Source organism: Dreissena polymorpha, chromosome 1 (assembly GCF_020536995.1).
Source record: "Dreissena polymorpha isolate Duluth1 chromosome 1, UMN_Dpol_1.0, whole genome shotgun sequence".
In the NCBI taxonomy this organism is placed as follows: Eukaryota; Metazoa; Mollusca; class Bivalvia; order Myida; family Dreissenidae; genus Dreissena; species Dreissena polymorpha.
The window spans coordinates 66,091,281-66,111,779 of NC_068355.1; positions in this window are offsets into that span (position 1 = coordinate 66,091,281).

The window sequence follows — 20,499 nt, forward strand, 5'->3', positions numbered from 1 at the left end:
CATTAGATAGAAATATGTTTTCGTTTGCAATTTCATGCAAAATGGTTTTGCTGATGTTACATTCAAAAAGTAAGGAGTCACCATATTTTTTTAGGATTTTCTGGTAAAATAATTTATTTACTTGTATTGGTATTATCTAGATATCTTTTAACCCAGCTGCATTTGATTGCATTCAAGAATGAGTCGATGTCCGTTAATTGGATACCTCCATTTTCTACAGATTGAATTAACTGAGTTCGCTTAATTTTATCAGGTTTACCGTCCCATATGAAATTAAATATTTCTGATTGTATATCTTTAATAATATCATTGTTTTCAACACCGTGTTTTTTCCGATTAGTGTAAGTTTACGATGCTGCCATGATTTTAAACAATTTTTAAATTTTTGTAATTTAGGCAGTATGTTTTGTTGAACTGTTTCATTTTCATTGTTTGTAAAGGTTATTCCTAACGTTGTTGCTTCATCTGATGTCCAGTGGAATTTCATTTCTTTTTTAAGTTGAATATTACTTTGTTTAAATTTACCTACTCGTAGCACAGTGCATTTACTTTTGTTAAGTTTAAGACCCGATGCCATTCCAAAAAGGGTAAGCGATTCTATGAGATTATTGAATGAGTCAATACTGTCATTTAAAAAATAAGTTGCGTCGTCAGCAAATAGGGACTGTTTAATATCTTCGTCTGGTTCTAGCGATATTCCATTTATATGTTTATTTGATTGGATATAGTGTGATAGATACTCGATGCATATAATGAATAGTGAGGATGAGAGTGGACATCCTTGTCGTACCCCTCGTTCGATGTTAAAACTGTTTGAGAAGAAGCCATTGTTAATTATTATACTGTTAATATCGGTATAAAATAGTTTTACCCATTTAATAAGACTTTCACCGAAATTCATATTTTCTAAGCAAGAGAACATAAACGAATGGTCTAGTGAATCGAAAGCCTTTTCAAAGTCTGCAAAGAAAATGAGGCCAGAATTGTTTGGTTGGTTGAAATAATTTATGCATTCTTGTATCAGACGTACATTTTCACCAATGTATCGTCCTTTAATAAAACCAGATTGAGATCTTGAAGTGACTGATGGTAATACTTTTTTTATTCTGTTTGATATACTTTTAGTTGCAATTTTATAATCATTGTTAAGTAGACTAATCGGGCGCCAGTTTGATAAGGATTCAAGGTTTTTTCCAGGTTTTGGAATGAGTGATATTATACCTTGTTTTTGTAGCGTAGTTAGGTTTTTGTTGTTAAATGAATAGTTAAGTGAATTAATTAAATGTATTTTAATATCGTTCCAGAATATTTTATAAAATTCAACTGTGATGCCATCAGATCCTGGACTTTTATTATTTTGCATTTCTTTAAGTGCTAATCCACATTCATATTCATTAAGTAATCCGTCGCACAGTTGTTTTTCTTCTTGATTTAAAGCATGATGTGTATTTTTAAAGAGGGTGTTATTTTCAACATGTTTTCGTTTATAGAGGGTTTCGAAAAATAAACTTTGTTCTTCTAGTATTTGAGTTCTGTTTGTTATATCTTCGCCATTAACTACTAATTTGTGTACAGTTTTTTGTTCACTTCTACGTTTTTCGATGTTTGCGAAGTATTTTGTATTTTTTTCATTGTGTTCAACATGCTGTGCACGTGCTCGTAATATAATTCCATTGAGTTGTGTATGATAAATTCCTTCTAATACTTGTTTTTTTGATGTTATTTCATTCTCAATGTCTTTGGTATCGTTTGTGTTTGTTTCATGTAATTGTTTTTCAAGTGTTTCAATGCTTTTGATGGTTTCAGTTTCAAGTTTGCGTGTTTCTTTTTGTTTAAATGATGTGTATCTAATTGTTGTGTTACGTATATTTCCTTTAATTACTTCCCATAAGGTGTTTGGGTTCGCATCTTTATTGTTTTGAACTGTATTGAGTATTTCTTGTTTTATTTGCGTTTGGTATTGTGTATCTAATAATATGCTGTTATTGATTTTAAAGTATCCTGGGCCTCTTTCAGGCTCTATGTTGTGTATTTTAAGTTCAACTAGAGAGTGGTCAGTCATATATCCTGGTTTTATGTTACATGTGTCAATAATGTTGCAAAGTGACTCAGATATTAAAAAATAGTCTAATCTACAAAATATTGTTGGTTTTGTGTTTGAGTGCCAGGTGAATTTGCTTTCGTTTGGATTTATTGTACGCCAGATGTCTATCATATTGTAATTTTCAATTATGTTATTCAAAATGTTTCTATTTTTAGAATGAGCATAAAGGTTTCCCCTCTTTTTATCTAATAATGGGTTAAGAACAGTATTGAAATCACCACCGATTATAATGTTTTTATCTTGGTTATTAATTACAAACGAGTGTAATGTTTCGTAAAATGTGGAATCATCTATGTTAGGGCCGTAAGCGTTGATTAATGTTAATTGTGTTTCATGTATTTTGATATCTATACTTGCTAGTCTGCCAATTATTATTTCGTTAAAGTTATCGACTGTGATCCCTATATTGTTTTTAATCAGAAAGGCAATGCCTTGTTTATTAGTATGTTGCCCACTGAGGTAGATGTCTCCGTCCCATTCATCTTTTAAGGTTTGTGCTAAAGTATGTGTCAAGTGACTTTCTTGTAGTAGGCATACACTATTTTTTTTTTCGTCTAACCATTTGAAGATTTTTATTCGTTTGTCTTTATTGTTTAGCCCTTTTACATTCAAAGTACATATTTTAATCATTTAAAAAGGTGGAAGGTGATGTGAATGATTATGTGTGTGTGCTTGACCGGTTCGTTTTATTTTGAAAAATAGAGAAGAGCTATTCATCCTACACAATAGGTTAAGCGTAATGGAGTTATGGGTCAGATGAGTACTCTGTATGCAAAAATTCATGTCTCAAGTCTCAGCAATGGATGTTTCATAAACAATACATTGTATTATGCTTAACAAAATCATACGTGAGAACGTATTTTTTTCTCTATGCAACCATATATAGATTAAAAGGAGACAACAAAAAAACATTATATGTACAAAAACAATACCTGACAATTTAGTCAGACAGCCTAAGCATGGATTAGCTCTATAAACACATTTTATACAATTTGTGACAATGTATAGCTATATCGACATAAAATATACAGCTGGAAAACATACCGAGTGTTAATACAAGAAAATGAACTAAATCATCTATATTATTACAATATGCAGTGCATTGCATAAATTTAGTTCACGTCTTATTATATTAACAGTGATTAAATGAATAAGGATTAAAATTGGAAGGTTTTGTGGATTGTAATAAATTCTTACAATTATATCCTATAAAGGAATTATATTTGATAAAAATTAATTCCAGATTTAGTGCAGTGTCAAGATTCTCTTATCTTTTAAATTAACTAGAATTTCAGTTTGCACTGCACTGCGCATATTTACACATCTTTATCGTTAGTGTTTCAAACGATACCGTGGAAGGCTATGCATTGACAAATGTTTACTAGGACATGCACTATAAATGAAATAATAGCATCGTAAATACATACATACATGAATATAGAGGCAACAAATATTATCATTGTAGATAAATGGGTATAGAAGCAAAGCGAGACAACAAATTTATGTGTTTCCTTTTTGCCTTTAATAGATTGGAACAATACAGAAACAAAAAAAAGGCGGAAGGCAATATATTGCGCAACTTACTGATAGTGCTGCCAAAACAAATTCAGTAAATATGAAAATAGAAAGGTGCATCGCAAATATACCACTTTACGTTTGTTGAAAATGCAATGTATTTGACAACTGTTTGTGAGGATAGTGTAGTCCGAACATACACAATACAGAAAAATATGTACAAGTAACTACACAATTTAGTACGAATGGTACTTAATAAATGGCTTGTATAGAAAACACAGTATGTGCGGATCCCCGTGGGAATGAATCTTCCAATAGAAGAAACTTATGGAGATACTACACATTGTTAAATATGCTATATCATTTTCCTTAGTTGCTCTCTTTTGCGAAAACGAAAAAAAGAGATGCGGTTTAGGAATTTAACACACGTAACATTGAGAGATATATTTAAGAGAAAGTTGGAAACATTGCATGAAACAATTCTGCCCTAAAAAAAAAAAAGACACATAGGTATAAATGTAATTGCAACAACAAATAATTGCATGCTTCACGTTCGATCTTTTTACAAACAATACCGTGAAAAGGCAGTATATTGACAAATATTTGCAAGAATAGTATACAGTGCTATAATTGAAATATTAGCATCGTACATACATGGATATAGAAGCAAAATGAGCCACAAAATTTATGAATATTACCCTTTTCTCTAAAGAGAAGAAGAGCACAAAGGGGTATTATAAAAAAATATATATAAAAAAATATTTATATATTAGCATCGTAAATATATGGATATAGACCCAAAATGGGACAACAGATGTATGTATGCTTCTCTTGTGCCTTTAACAAAAAAGGAATAACCCCCCCCCCCCCAAAAGAAAACAAACAACGGTGGAAGGCAATATATTCGACAACGGTTTTAAAGAATAGTGCTCGCAAATACACCACACTATAATAAAGAGAAAACATATGTATATATTGTGATGTATATATTTACTATTATTGTTTGAATTCTTATTTATCATTTTACAGTTTGATTATTATTTTTATTTGAATACTTATTTATTATTTTACACTTGAATGACACTATTTAAATATATATGCAAAAATACAATATATAAACATTGTGATCTAAATTAATTTTTGTTGTATATATCACTATAATATAATATGTCTATTTAGTGTAACATGTATATGATATTTATAAATATTTTTATTATTGCTTATAGTTGATGTTCTCTATAAAGTTTTTTTTTACAATTTAATTACACTATACAAAAGCATACAGAAATACAACATATAAACATTGTGATCTATATTAATTTTTGTTGTATATATCACTGTAAAATAATATGTCTATTTAGTGAAACATGTTTATGATATTTATAAATATTATTATTTATTGCTTATAGTTGATGTTCTCTATATAGTTTTATTATTTTACAGTTTAATTACACTATTACATATATTATACAATATACACTATGTAAACATCGCGAGCTTGATGTATCATTGGTGTAGCTATCAGTATACAATAATTAGTAAACTAAATGTAACATTTATATAATATTTATAAATATTATTATTTATTGCTCTATTATGTTCTCTATATAGTTTTCTCTGATGTAAGCACTTTACATAAGAAGTTGTTAACAATAAATATTATCAAACGTATTATTACTTATTTTGTCATGTTATGCTAATGCCCAATACAAAAACGTTGATTTTGTTAACTGCTTATTATTGTAATATTTATTTACGTGAAATCAATATTTATCATTTATGCTATTCTTTGTTGACCTTGTCTATAAAAAGGTGACAACACAAAAGAAAATGCGTTTATTTCGTGAACCTATTTAACCGCTTCTGAAAATTATGATGATACGAGAGCTGTTATAATTACATCCATTTATAAGTTCTGTTACGCATGATAGCACAGTTTAAATCATTCACAAGTCTATACTGTTCAGTGATAGATAATGACGGCACTGACCGTCGTTATTTTGTTGTTCGTTTTGACCAGGGCAGGTCTAGCCAGGTCTGATAGTCCTCATAGTGGACGCGGGTGACCTGTTCCTGTGTGTTTTTGAAGAAGATAACCCCATTACGGGTCCATACACTGGACACTTCGTCAGACATTTTTCGTTTGACACTCATGAAGACCTCTAAGTTCAGAGGAGTGAGGTCTTCTCTAACAAATATGCCTGATTGGCGGAGAACACGACCTTGTTTTAGCACTGAGTTTCGCAGTAACCTCGACTGGAAACGCACTATAATGTCCTTCTTACCGTCTGGTCCTTTCTTCAAACGATGTGCGATGTCGATATCGCTTGTGTCTATCCGGCAGCCCAGTTTGGTGTTCAGGGTTTCAACCATGTATTTGGTTGTTTCTTCAGCGGTTTCAAACCTCTTGAATTGTTTTTTTCCCTCAACGATTTCTTCAATATGCGAAATTCCGCTAATGATTACATTGTTACTTCGGCTATATTGATTTGCCTCATTCTCAATATTTCTCCTTTCAGATTCGTTCTTGGCGATTGAATTAGCCAGTTTGGAATTGACTTCTTCTTGATCTGCAAGTTTCTTGTTCAACCCTTTAACTTCCTGTTTAAGTTTATCATTTTCTACTTCGCGTTCGAATAATCTCGATTCAAGCACTTCGATCTGTTTTGAAAGTGAAATCACTATATCGTCTTTCATGCCAGATAATAGTTCTCTCATGGTATTTTTAATTCGTGCGTCGTCTTTTTCTATAAGTTGTTTAATTTTGGAATTTAATTCTTCAATAGACCTATCGACAGTTGATGCTACATTTGCTAACTTATGATTAATGTCTTTTAGTTGAGATTTCATGTCATTTATTTCAGAGGACACGTTATACTCTGATTTCCAATTTGTCTCTCCAACTTTTGACATTTTTGCCTTTCGAGTTTTTTGAGGTTTTGGAGTTTGTTCTTGTTGTTTGTTTTGTGATGGTGATTCTTGCAAATCAATTTCACTGATACTACCAGTAGAGTTTATGCCCTTTTTACGTTTCTTTTCTTCAGTTGTCATTGTCCAAATCACTTTGTTATCTCACTAATTTTGCCCAGTATACATTGGTTTGTCGAGCGTGGGTGGCCTTCACATTGTACCGTTACACTTGAGGTCACAAACCGTGTACAACGCAGGTAACACAGGTAAACATCAGGTAAAAACAATATGGCCGCACCCAATACATTTATATTCAAAAGTTACCGTGTCATTAAAACGCCTTTAGTTCCAATCCATGCCAAGCTGTCTTTTGTGGTTCGTTACATCATTTATCCCGGGTTGCACAGGCACTAAAACGCACTGTCGCAAAAATGTTTTTATGGCTTTATTTAATTAATGATCACTTATTTTGTCGAGCGCTCAAAGAAAGCCGCCATTACTCCTAAAAATAATTCTACAAAGAAACAAAAATGACAACAAAACAAAATTCTCGCAAAACGCGGCATGCACAGTGCACCACACTTAAACACGATTTTAATTGCAATCTGTATTTTGCATGACCGTTTAGTTGTTTTTGTCTAAATCCGTTAATTCCATATTAAAATATCCCCGTTATAAACTTGTCATAAAGGTAACACTTGTGTTGTATTTTATCCTATAAAGAATAATGAATACACCCATTTCATTGGTAGTGCGTGGTGTCATTGAAATTTAATGATATAATTTGTATCTTAGCTTAAATAAGATGTACATGATTCCGATTTCATAGATTATTTTGACGCAAAGAGAGATGTTTCAGTTAAAATGATTTTATACAAAATCTATTAGATGGACAAATTCTGAAAAACTGCAGCAACAGCATTCAATACTCGCCTATTAATTATCGCTAAAACTCACCCGTTCCTTAGCAAATACTATTCGTTTGTTCCTCGTCACTTAATACTCGTCTGGTCCGTATTTCTTAATGCTCGTCTGTTCCTTTTCACGTAATACTCGTTTGTTCATTACCACTAAGTTTTCGTCTGTTCCTTATCACTTAAAACTTGTTGTTCATTATCGCTAAATACTTTGCTGTTCCGTATCGCTTTATTCTCGTCTGTTCCGTATTACTAAATTATCGTCTGTTACTTATCAATCTTCGCATGTACCTTATCACTAAATTCGCATCAATTCCTTATCACTTAATACTTGTTTACTTATCTCTAAATACTCGTCTGTTCCTTATCACTAAATACTCGTCTGTTCATTATAACGTAATAATCGTATGTCCCTGATTACCAAATTCTCCTGCTTCTTATCACATAATACTCGCATGTTCCTAATCACTTAATACTTGGTTCATTATCGTAAAATACTCGTCTGATCTTTATCATGTAACACTAATTAGTTTTAATCACTTTATTCTGGTTACTTAAAATAATTCAAAACGCGCCTGTTGCTTATCATTTACTGCATGTTCGTTATGGATCAATTGAAACTCACAACATCGGTATTCGTTTTCATTGAATCACCACATAACGACCGATACAATATTCTTATGCCGTACATATCTTCATTAAATACAAATAGTTTCGGAATACTCTGTTATGCGCATTGGAACCCAAACAGTTCAAATTATTTTGTGATATAATAACTGCCTGAGAAAAGTTAAAGAAATAAAAGTATGAAAAGAGATCAACAACATACATGTCTTTATTTATAGTATCAGGAAACATTGCCTATCATGGCATTGGACATGATGACCGAAGATCGCCATTGGAGAACATTGTCCGTAACCTAGCAACATACAGAAAAAACAAGTCACGCTTGTTTTCATTAGGCATTCCAATTTAATTTATATCATGGTAAGGGGTTGACTATCAGCCGTCCTTCAAACGCATTTATAATAATCTGCCCGTAAACTAGCAACATAAAAACTTAAACTATGGTCATTGAAGATTGGATTGCGTCAATACATATTAAGCCATAGAGTCGTCTATCCAGCTATCCTTCGAACATTTTTGGGACAATATGAAGATTTTGCCTGAAAATAAACGAATACAGAATGAATGGCAATCTCAATACAAAATGTTTCATCTTTTTGAATATGACTGTGTTCTCCGACAGGCAAACACATGTTAGCAATGAGATCGTAAATAACCGATTTAACACGAATTAATGTAATTGCTCTATTAAACTTTGGGGCGTCTATGAGCAAAATGATCGCAGCCTGTCAACACAACAACAACAAATACGTTCACAACGTAAAGATTGTTTTCAAGAAAATCGCTTAAAATCAGTCGAAAATTCGAGTATTTTCTTTCTTAATGAACATGTATTTGGATCAATGTACCTAATTCTGAACAGAATATATGTTTTGTGACAACAAACTCCTAAATTTTTAAGAAAACAACAACAGCAGCAACAATAAACAGTTTATGGCATATTTATAGTGTTCAAGTGACTTGGCCACGCGCCCAATACCTGTGACATGGATTCGTGAAGTAAATACGTTTAACACATTGGCGTCCTAGAAAACTGCACCAAGGACATACGCAGATGCATTTGGATTTATCTTCTATTCGCCATTGATAACAACAGTTGCAATAATGTTTTTGTACGACTCATATTTTTACAAATCATACGGTCTGGATTTTCAAATGGTGTAAAGATGCCGTTAATTTTATTTAGTACACACGTAGATTATCTTGGTTTATAACTCTAACTATTATTCATATTCAAGAAAAATTTAAAAAAAAATCTATATATCTAGAACACACACACACACACACACACACACACACACACACACACACACACACACACACACACACACACATATATATATATATATATATATATATATATATATATATATATATATACATATATTGCATTGATGTTAATATTATTTGCTGACGACATGGATATTTTAGCCAAGTCACCACATGAAGTTCAATCCCATTTATATTACTTATATTTAAATTGCAAGTCTTTGGGGGCTTAATTTTAACTAAATATTAACACTGTAAAAAACACACAAAAATAATGGTATTTCGGAAGAGAGATTGATTAAAACAAATGACTATAAATAAAATGTTTCTTGATAGATCTTTGATTAAAAGAAAATGAAAAATACTTATGACATTGAATTGATTGATAACTTTATCTAATTGGGAACGGTGTTGACATTTTAAATTAAACTAGGAAAATTTTAATAATTCTTCAGAAGTATGGGATTTCACAAAGTCAAATGATATTGAACGCATTCATTAGAAATTTTGCAAAAGATTGATTCAGGTTAAAAGTAATACATGTAATGTTACTATTTAAGGTGAAGTAGGTAGATATCAATTCTATGAAAATAGGTTTGTTAAAATAAAAATAAAATATCGGTGTACAATTCTGAACACTGAATTTATCATCACGTAAAAAGTATACAAACAAGCTTGAAATAAAGATTATATAAATGGAGTCTCAAATATCAAGCAAATGTTAAATAATTTTTGATATGGTATGTATTTGAAAATCCAAACGTTGTGTAATTTAATGGGTTTATTAGCGAGTTTACATGTAGACTTGTTGACAATTTTTAACAAGAATGGTATGGTATTATGAATAATAATTCTGTAAAGATATGTATAATTTTTTCAAAACCAGTTTGGAATATGAAGAATATTTAGATTTACTTCCTTGACGAATTCGCTAAAAAAATTGTAAGATTAAGAGTTTCTGAACACCCGTTGAGAGTAGAAACTGTCAGATACGCTCAAAATAACATTCCACGAAATGAACGTTATTGTCCATGTTTTCTAAATTTTGATTTAGATTAATACCATTTTTATCTATACGTCGCTGTAACACTTAGTTAAGAATATAATAAGCCGTACAATTTTTCACCGAAAAGTTTGGAGACGCCATTTTGGAGATGTGCATTGAAATTTACATGTTGGTGATGGTGTCAATATTGACATAAGCGTGTTAAATCGTTTGTTTACATAGTTGAGTATTAGCATACAGATATAATTTGTCTTGACTTTCTGAGCAACACTTGCGAGTGCAATGACTATATCGATATTTAAGATTTATTTTCCCATTGATGACGTCATTTAACTTCTGTAGAGCGGGCTGTGGTGATTTAAAAAAAAACAAAAACGTTTTTGTGAGTTTTGCCTTTAAACTAGAATAAAATATGTACGTTCTTGGTATCAAATTGTTTGTTTTGTTGAACCTGATTCATGTTGATAGAAATAGTTGACTTTATTGCAAATCCCACGTAACTCCAAACATTGACTGATATAAGAACTTCCTGTTGACCATGCTATAAAAAATATACCAGGCAACGTTATAGCAGGCAGATTTCAATGCGGTGGTATGATAAATCACATTAAATGAGTTGGTCTCTGAATATCTAGCAGACCCATGTGTCATCAAATGGATAGGACCCTGAGTACCTCGCAGATTCATTTGGCGTTCAATGGGTTGGTTGGTTCTTGCGATTCTAGCAAGGCTTCTATGACATTAACTGTGTATGCCTGCGAGTGCATAGCTTGCGTCTATGTACTTTGTAGGCTAATATTACATTAACAGGGGAGGCTCCTAGGTACTTTGCAGGCTAATATAACATTAAATGGGTAGGTTCATAGGTACCTTACAGGCTAAACTGACATTAATTGGGTAGTCCCCTTAGTATCTAGCAGACTCGCATTAAATAAATTAGTTAGGCCGCGAGTACTTGAAAACGTACAAGATGTCTCCTGATATTTGAATATAATACAAGCAAACCTACGACGAAAGCGAATTACCTTTAAAACTATTACTTTACTCTATTTTAGCCGATAATAAACTTAGGATGTGAATTTATACTTCAACAGCAATGTATTATGCATTACATTCATAGTTGTTTTATCAACAAAGCCAACTAACTAGGACTTCAGAAATATTGTGAACTGTTATGCATAATTGTACATTAAAGCTGACATCAATGAACCACACTGATGAAAGCTAATAAAGTACAAGGGAACTTACAGCAACGGTAATGGGAATTTCAATGTAAGACTGATCGCCCGTGTTATACCTCGCACTTGATCGTTCAAATGTCATAAATTGGTTTTGAAATAAACTTCTAGCCAAATGACTTGCATTTCAACATGTTTGAGCCAATTTATAAGAGAAAAGCAATATATTGACTGGTATAACTAATCCCGTCCAGGAAAGTCGGACTAACGTTGATGTCGAGCCTTGCAATTTCGAATAAACTGAAAGAGACATAGGGCGATCGAAAAATGATTGGGTCGAACTGAATTTGGGTTGAATAGAAATTCAGGTAAAACGTAAGTAAGAACTTAAAGGGGTGGGTTCACAAACTGTCAAAATCCTTATCAAATAAATGTGAACAAAACGTTCCGTTTGTTTAAAAAATGTCAAATCATCAAAGCAGTTTACTATCAGATTGCGTCTTATGCTATTTTTGGAATCTCTTTTTCTGAAATATCGGATTTTAGGTTATCAAGGCCAATCCACGTTATTAAACTTGAAAAAGAACAGTGTCGACACCATAGTCGAACCTCTTTATTAAATTGCTAACACCTTAATTCAACATCATTCTCTAATTATTTGTTTTATACTAGAGACATTTTGACTTTGACAATTACGATTGCCATGTGATAACTTAAACACAAAGTCTACGGTTTTGACACAATTATTCACACTGCGTGTGGTAAAAACTATTGTATTCTTCTAGCAAATCCTGTTTCTTCTCTTGTATACGTGTTCCGTGCCATTTTACCATTTACAGATGAACAAAAGTAAATACATATCACAATGGTGTAATAATACAATTAAATTATACGTGTTTAAACCATGTGTGCACTGAGTTTTTTCTAATTGGTCACTAAATGAAATGAAAAATAAATCGTATAAAAGAAAACCCAATCAACTATAAATAAATACTTATCAAAGCAAATTTAAATACCAATTGTTTAAATTAATATTGATAGAAAAATATCATACGTGGCGCGCGTTCTATCGCTGTATTTAGACTAACTTGTAATAACAAACAACAGTACAAAATACATGTACACATAATCAAATTTCTCAGATATTTAAGTGCTTTGCGACGCAATTACAGCCTGGCATCGATCTTTTATACGGAATTACTTGGAAATACCATTATACCACACAATGCGCAGACATTGGTTAAATCAAACCTTAGTTCGTCTTTGGGTCAAGTGGGGTTGACGATAATAGATACCTCTTTACATCGTAATCACTGTAGATTATACATATTTGGCAAATATTGTTGGAACTTTGTCAGACAATCTATATATATATATGTATGATATCTAACAAAAATATGAATCAGGGTCACTTGGAATCAAACACCAGTTCCCTAGATCCAATCTTAGAATGAATTATAACCACTCTAGATGTCACATGTATGAATCAATCTGGCTGAAACTTTGTTTGAAACTTAATCTTAACACTATATAACAAGAGGGCCATGATGGCCCTGTATCGCTCCACTGTTTTTTCTTTGCGAAAGAAACGTGTAATGCGCATGGGTTGAAATGTACTCAAGCATGTGACTTTCTCTTTCTATCCCTCGTCTCACTGGGCGCATAAAGTTGGAAGGGTGAGCATTTTTATATATGGAAAAAGTTACTACCGTGTTAACTAAACAGACAAAAAAGCCCGGGAATTGTTGCACAGGTCCTTTGCTTATAACGTAGGTACATTTATCTCTCCAAAATATATTGTCGTTCTTTCTATTTCACATATTTTTAGATGCTGAAGATCAAATCTACGCATTTGATTTGAAACAGATTCACAAGACCCATAGGAATCAAAATGCCTTAACCCTTTACCAAACAACACATTTTGGACTTTCCCAATTTGAAAGAGGTTGCAGACGTCAATTGAATTAAAATGGAATATGAAGGAAATGATCAGGTAGGGTAGAAATAATTGTGATAAAAGGAGAAATTGCTCATCAACCCACACATCCCTAAGACCAACAGGCCTGAGAATATTATGATAATCTAAAGATTATTTCTTTATATTTATAAATGTATTTAATTAAGTAATACATTTGACTTCTAAGATCAATTCATAACTTGTATTAAGAAAATTATAAAATGGTCAGAAATATATATGGATTGTTGAGCAATTGACAATCATTTCAACAATTCATGATCAGTCACTATTCACAAATGGAACAATGAATCATTAGTTATTAAAAAGAAGCATATACGATAGTAAAGAACATTGCACTTCATTAATTTCAACACCTTCTCTTGGATACAAAGTTTGAGTTTACCGTGCAGTATCATATATTGACTTTCCTTGAAATAATTATGTTCATGGAAGTTGTGTTTTTAAAATCAATAATATATTATTAAACTGGTTTTAACACTACAAAAAAGACATGAAATTAACATGTCATCCAAAATATTTTCATCCGGATATATGGTCACTTTCGACATATTTAAATAAAACCCGACTTTTTTCAGTTTATAAGAAAAACATTCACAACACATGTTCTTACTTCAATGCCTTTGTAAGCAGTCACCATCTGACCTAAAATGGCACTAAATGACAGGGTTTTATCTCATGTTTACAAGATGTTGATGTTGTTGTTGGTCACAGCCAAACGGCCACAGTAATCTCCACTGGTAAACGTCAGTTATGTGACCCCCGGGGCCGGGTCAAATTTGAGCCCAGGGGAATAATTTGAACAAATTTGGTAGAGGACTATTAAATATCACTACATACCAAATTTAGTAGCCCTAGGCTCTATAATTAAGAACAAGAAGATTTTTAAAGTTTGCACGAAATAGGCCTTATTTAAGCATATGTTCATTTTTGTGACCCCTGGGGCAAGGTCAAATTTGTTCCTAGGGGCATAATTTGAACAAACTAAGTAGAGAACTATTAGATGTCACTACCTACCGAATTTGGTAGAAATAGTCCCAATGGTTATGGACAAGATTTTTATAGTTTGCACAAAATGGGCCCAATATAAGCATATGTTCAATTTTGTGACCCCTGGGGAACGGTCAAATTTGATCCCAGGGGCTTAATTTGAACAAACTTGGTAGAGGACTATAAGATGTCATTACATACCAAATTTGGTAGCCCTATGCCATACAGTTATGGACAAGAAGATTTTTAAAGTTTGCACAAAATAGGCCTTATATAAGCAAATTTTCGATTTTTTGACCCCCCAGGGCAGGGTCAAATTTGATCCCAGGGGCATAATTTGAACAAACTTGGTAGAGGACTATTAGATGTCACTACATACCAAATTTGGTAGCCCTAGGCCCAATGGTTATGGACGAGAAGATTTTTAAAGTTTTCACAAAATAGGCCTTATATAAGCAAATTTTCAATTTTTTGACCCCCCGGGGCAGGGTCAAATTTGACCCCAGGGGCATAATTTGAACAAACTTGGTAGAGGACTATACGATGTCACTACATACCAAATTTGGTAGCCCTTGGCCCAATGGTTATGGACAAGAAGATTTTTAAAGTTTACACAAAATAGGCCTTATATAAGCAAATGTTCAATTTTTTTACCTCCCGGGGCAGGGTTAAATTAGACCCCAGGGGCATAATTTGAACAAACTTGATAGAGGACACTAAGATGTCACTACATACAAAATTTGGTAGCCCTAGGCCCAATGGTTATGGACAAGAAGATTTTTAAAGTTTGCACAAAATAGGCCTTATATAAGCAAATTTTCATTTTTTTAACCCCCTGGGGCAGGGTCAAATTTGACCCCAGGGGCATAGTTTGAACAAACTTGGTAGAGGACTATAAGATGTCACTACATAGCAAATTTAGTAGCCCTAGGCCCAATGGTTATGGAAAAGAAGATTTTTAAAGTTTGCACAAAATATGCCTTATATAAGCAAATTTTCAATTTTTTAATCCCCCGGGGCAGGGTCAAATTTGACACCAGGGGCATAATTTGAACAAACTTGGTAGAGGACTATAAGATGTCACTACATACCAAATTTGGTAGCCCTAGGCCCAATGATTATGGACAAGAAGATTTTTACAGCTTGCACAAAATAGGCCTTATATAAGCAAATTTTCAATTTTTTAACCCCCCCGGGGCAGGGTCAAATTTGATCCCAGGGGCTTAATTTGAACAAACTTGGTAGAGGACTATAAGATGTCATTACATACCAAATTTTGTAGCCCTATGCCATACGGTTATGGACAAGAAGATTTTTAAAGTTTGCACAAATAGGCCTTATATAAGCAAATTTTCAATGTTTTGACCCCCGGGGCAGGGTAAAATTTAACCCCAGGGGCATAATTTGAACAAACTTGGTAGAGGACTATAAGATGTCACTACATAGCAAATTTGGTAGCCCTAGGCCCAATGGTTACGGACAAGGAGATTTTTAAAGTTTGCACAAAATAGGCCGTATATAAGCAAATTTTCAATTTTATGACCCCCCGGGGCAGGGTCAAATTTGACCCCAGGGGCATAATTTGAACAAACTTGGTAGAGGACTATAAGATGTCAATACATACCAAATTTGGTAGCCCTAGGCCTAATGGTTATGGACAAGAAGATTTATAAAGTTCGCACAAAATAGGCCTTATATAAGCAAATTTTCAATTTTTTGACCCCCCGGGGCAAGGTCAAATTTGACCCCAGAGGCATAATTTGAACAAATTTGAAAGAGGTTCACCACAGGAACATTCCTGAGAAATTTCATCAGATTTGGACGAGTAGTTTAGGACAAGAAGATGTTTAAAGAAAAAGTTAACGCACGCACGCACGGACGCACGCACGGACGCACACACGACGGACACAGGACCATGACATAAGCCCCGCTGGCCTTTGGCCAGTGGAGCTAAAAACTGAATCTTAACAATATATAGGCCAATGTCCTTCTATTTTGTAACTATGCATTCGAATGATGGGTGCACCTATACTAATAGAGAATTGTTTGGTTTTAATACATAGCTTGTGTATTTGACCGTTTCGAAAACTGGAGACGTGCCAAAAGACTAACAAATACATTGTAAAAAAAAGTTTGATAACCATCGAGTGACCGCAATATGGGATATAGTATTTCATAACTTTATAATGCTGACTTAATTTAGCGAAACTTATTTGTGCAAGTAGGTTACCATCAAAAATGGTAATGTTCCGTAACCGTCCACATATATTTGTGTAACGTTTTGGCGGTATGATCACTTTGACCTTTTCGTACTGACGAACACATCCGCGTTTGTTTAGCTACCCTAGTCGCTATAAAGTCGTGCATAGTTTCGTGGTCTCTCGTGGCCTCATAAACAGACAGAGTAGCTCCTGACAAATCAACCCATCTACATATATATTCCACAACATACTAGACTCATGTGACAAATCCAGTATTTATTATGTGCGTAAATATCAAAGAAGCTTTTGTACAAATAAATTATTTTTTTAATTTTTATGTTCGATAAAAAATAATAATATCTATTCATACGAAACTTGAACACTAACTAAAAAGACGAATGCATCGGTTATTGTGTTGAAAAAAATTAAACATTAGACAGCAACAGAAGATGCACATGTAGCCAAGGAATCGAAACTTCAGGCAGAGATAACGGATCTTAAATGCCGTAGTATGCGGGACAACTGCTGTTTTTTAGAACCCCTGAAGAAAAAAAAAAGAAAACTGTGAGAACAAAATTTTGGACTTATTTGTCACAAAACTACATATAGAAAATGCAAGAGAGGCCATACAAATTTCACAGGGCACACAGAGTGGGAGCTTTCAGACAAGACAAGGTGAGACCCATTGTGGCTAAGTTCGCTTTTTTCCCGGATAAGGAAAGGGTACGGAAGGCAGCCAATCAGCTAAAAAGAACCCCATCTGGCATCGCAGAACAATATCCCCCGGAAATAATGGAGAAACGAAGAAAGCTGGTTCCGATTATGAGGGTGGCACGATCAGAGGGAAAGGAAGCCTATGTTAAGGTCGACAGGTTGTTCATCAACAAACAGCTGTACGTCGAATAGGACAAGAGTGAGAGTGCCATAAAAGTAATCGCTTGGAATATTGAAGAGCTATCTTCTACAAAGAGCGGTGACAGCAAACTTTCGTCATTTTTAGCTGAACATGACATTATCTGTTTAATTGAGACCTGGACTAACAAAAATTCAACAATTGACTTTAAAGGCTACAGCAATCCTATACACTCGTACAGACGCTTCCAACACCGAAGGGCAAGGCGTTCGAGCGGCGGGATCATCGTTTATATTAGAGACAGCATACGCAAAGGAGTTTCTTTAGTAAGAAATAATGCTAGAACCGGTCATAAAGTTGATTTTATTGACAACGACAGAAGCTTAGGTGATTTTGATTTATTTGAAATAGATACTCCACTTCAGAGGGCAACCTGTAATCTTGGTGCAAATAGATTTGGCGATTATTTATTAGACGTATGTAAATCTACCAATATACGAATTGTAAACGGTAGACTATTTCAAGATAAAGGAGTTGGCAAATTAACTTACTCATAATGGGGAAAGTACAGTAGACTATTTGTTGACCTCAGTCAAAAACTTTCACGATTTAACCGATTTTAAAGTGCAAGATTTCACGGAATTTTCCAGTCATGCCCCAGTGACGTTTGCTCTGAGCACGAATAAACCGGTTTCTAACTGTAAAAATAATCAGCGCGTATACGTTAAATGGAAATCAGAGTACAGGGATAATTTCGTGCACGACATATTAAACGGTGCTCAAGAACTAGAACACAATTTACAGTCAGGTATTCACTCGCGATGCAATCCGGATTTATTAGTCTCGGAGTTCACTGATTTTCTAAATAACCGAGGTGAAAAGTATTTTAAACATGTAATTAGTAATAATGTTTCTAACAATCATAGTAGATTCGCTTCTGCTGACACAAATAAACAACGCTGGTTTAACGAGGAATGCAGACGAAAACGGACAGAGTATACCCAGACAGTTTACCAGTATAATTTAAATAAGAATATACATACACGAACAACCATGCTGGCAGCAAGGAAAGAATATAAATATTTATGTCGGAAAACAAAATCTACGTTTAACAGAGAACAGGGAACGAAATTAAATAACATGAGTCGCAAAAAACCTCGCGAATTCTGGAAATTATTTAAACAAAAAACGGTATCACCGAAAGCGGATAATATATCGCAGCAAGATTTCTATGAGTATTTCAATACGTTAGCTTCTAAGGCTGACGTTAACGTTAACAACGACGAAAGCGACACTTATTTACGGCAGTTTGATAGTATAGAAAATCCAATAAGCTCTTACCCTGACCTAGACAAACCCAAGAAGAAAAAATTAAAGCTACAAGCCGTTTAAATAATAATAAGGCAGCCTCGAACGATAATATTATTTATGAATACTTTAAAGAAACAGTGCATATTATAGTCAAACCATTGGAATTATTATTTAATTATATCTTGGATACGAAACAATTTCCAAAGAGCTGGTCAACAGGAGTAATTATTTCGTTACATAAATGGGGCGATATTTCCGATCCAAATAACTATAGAGGCATTACGTTGTTAAGCTGTTTTGCGAAACTATTTACAAATGTGTTGAACGAATGCTTAAAATCTTGGGCAGAAACCCATGACATGCTTACAGACGCGCAGTTAGGATTTAAACCAAATTGCAGTACCGTTGATGCAATTTTCATTCTTAACCATTTAATAGAAAAGCAAATACATAGTAAAAACAAACTTTTCTGCTGTTATGTCGATTACCGGAAGGCGTATGATCTTATAAATCGCGGACAGCTATGGCATAAAATGATTTTATCGGGAATCGACGGCAAGTTAATTTCACTTATTCGCTCTATGTATAACGAGATCAAACTGCAAGTTAAACACATGGGGTCACTTTCGGACCTTTTTAGTAGTAATGTCGGACTATTACAAGGAGAAATAACTTCGCCGATAATGTTTTTTCTATTTATTAATGATATAGAATTTAATTTGCAAAACGGAATAAACGCAGGAATAACGTTAGATCAATTGTCTATTTAATTACTCCTATTTGCGAATGATGCTGTCATTTTCTCAGAAACTAAAGAAGGACTTCAGGAATCGTTGAACAATCTAGAATTATATTGCAACAAATGGAATTTAACTGTAAATATTGAAAAAACAAAAATAATGGTATTTAGAAAAGGGGGACCGATAAGCAAAAACTACAAATGGACCTACAAAGAAAAAGTTATTGAAATAGTTAGCAATTTTAACTACCTTGGTATTGTTATGTCAAGTGGGGGCTCATTTATACCTGCCACTAATACACTTTATGGTAAAGCTGCAAGGGCTATGAATTCACTTTTTTGTATTACAAAAGATATGGAAGTGCCAACAAATGTTATGTTCAAGCTGTTTGATTCATATGTATTATCAATCCTTAATTATAATTTTGAAGTATGGGGATTTATTGCGGCAACTAATATTGAACGTATTCACAGAAAGTTCTGTAAAAGACTGTTAAATGTAAAACTGTCAACAAATTTAATGTCACTCTATGCCGAACTTGGTCGATTTCCTTTGTATATTGGTAGATACCTACGAATTGTTAAATCTTTTTTAAACTGCATCAAAAGAAACAAGGAAATTGTATTCTTACAACGGTCATTAATATGCAAAGATTAGAAATTGAAACACAAAATAACACTGTTAATTGGTCCTTTAAAGTTCTCAAAATTTTAAACCAAACAGGAGTTACAGATGTATGGTTGTTTCCTGAGTCAGTTATAATTGAAAGTTTTATTCCTTTGTTTAAGACTAGACTCAGAGATCAGTATATATCTGAGTGGAGAGTTAATGTTGATTCATCAACTTCTTTACTTTTTTATAAGGAACTTAATCCTGTATTTGAAAGATCTGTGTATTTAGATG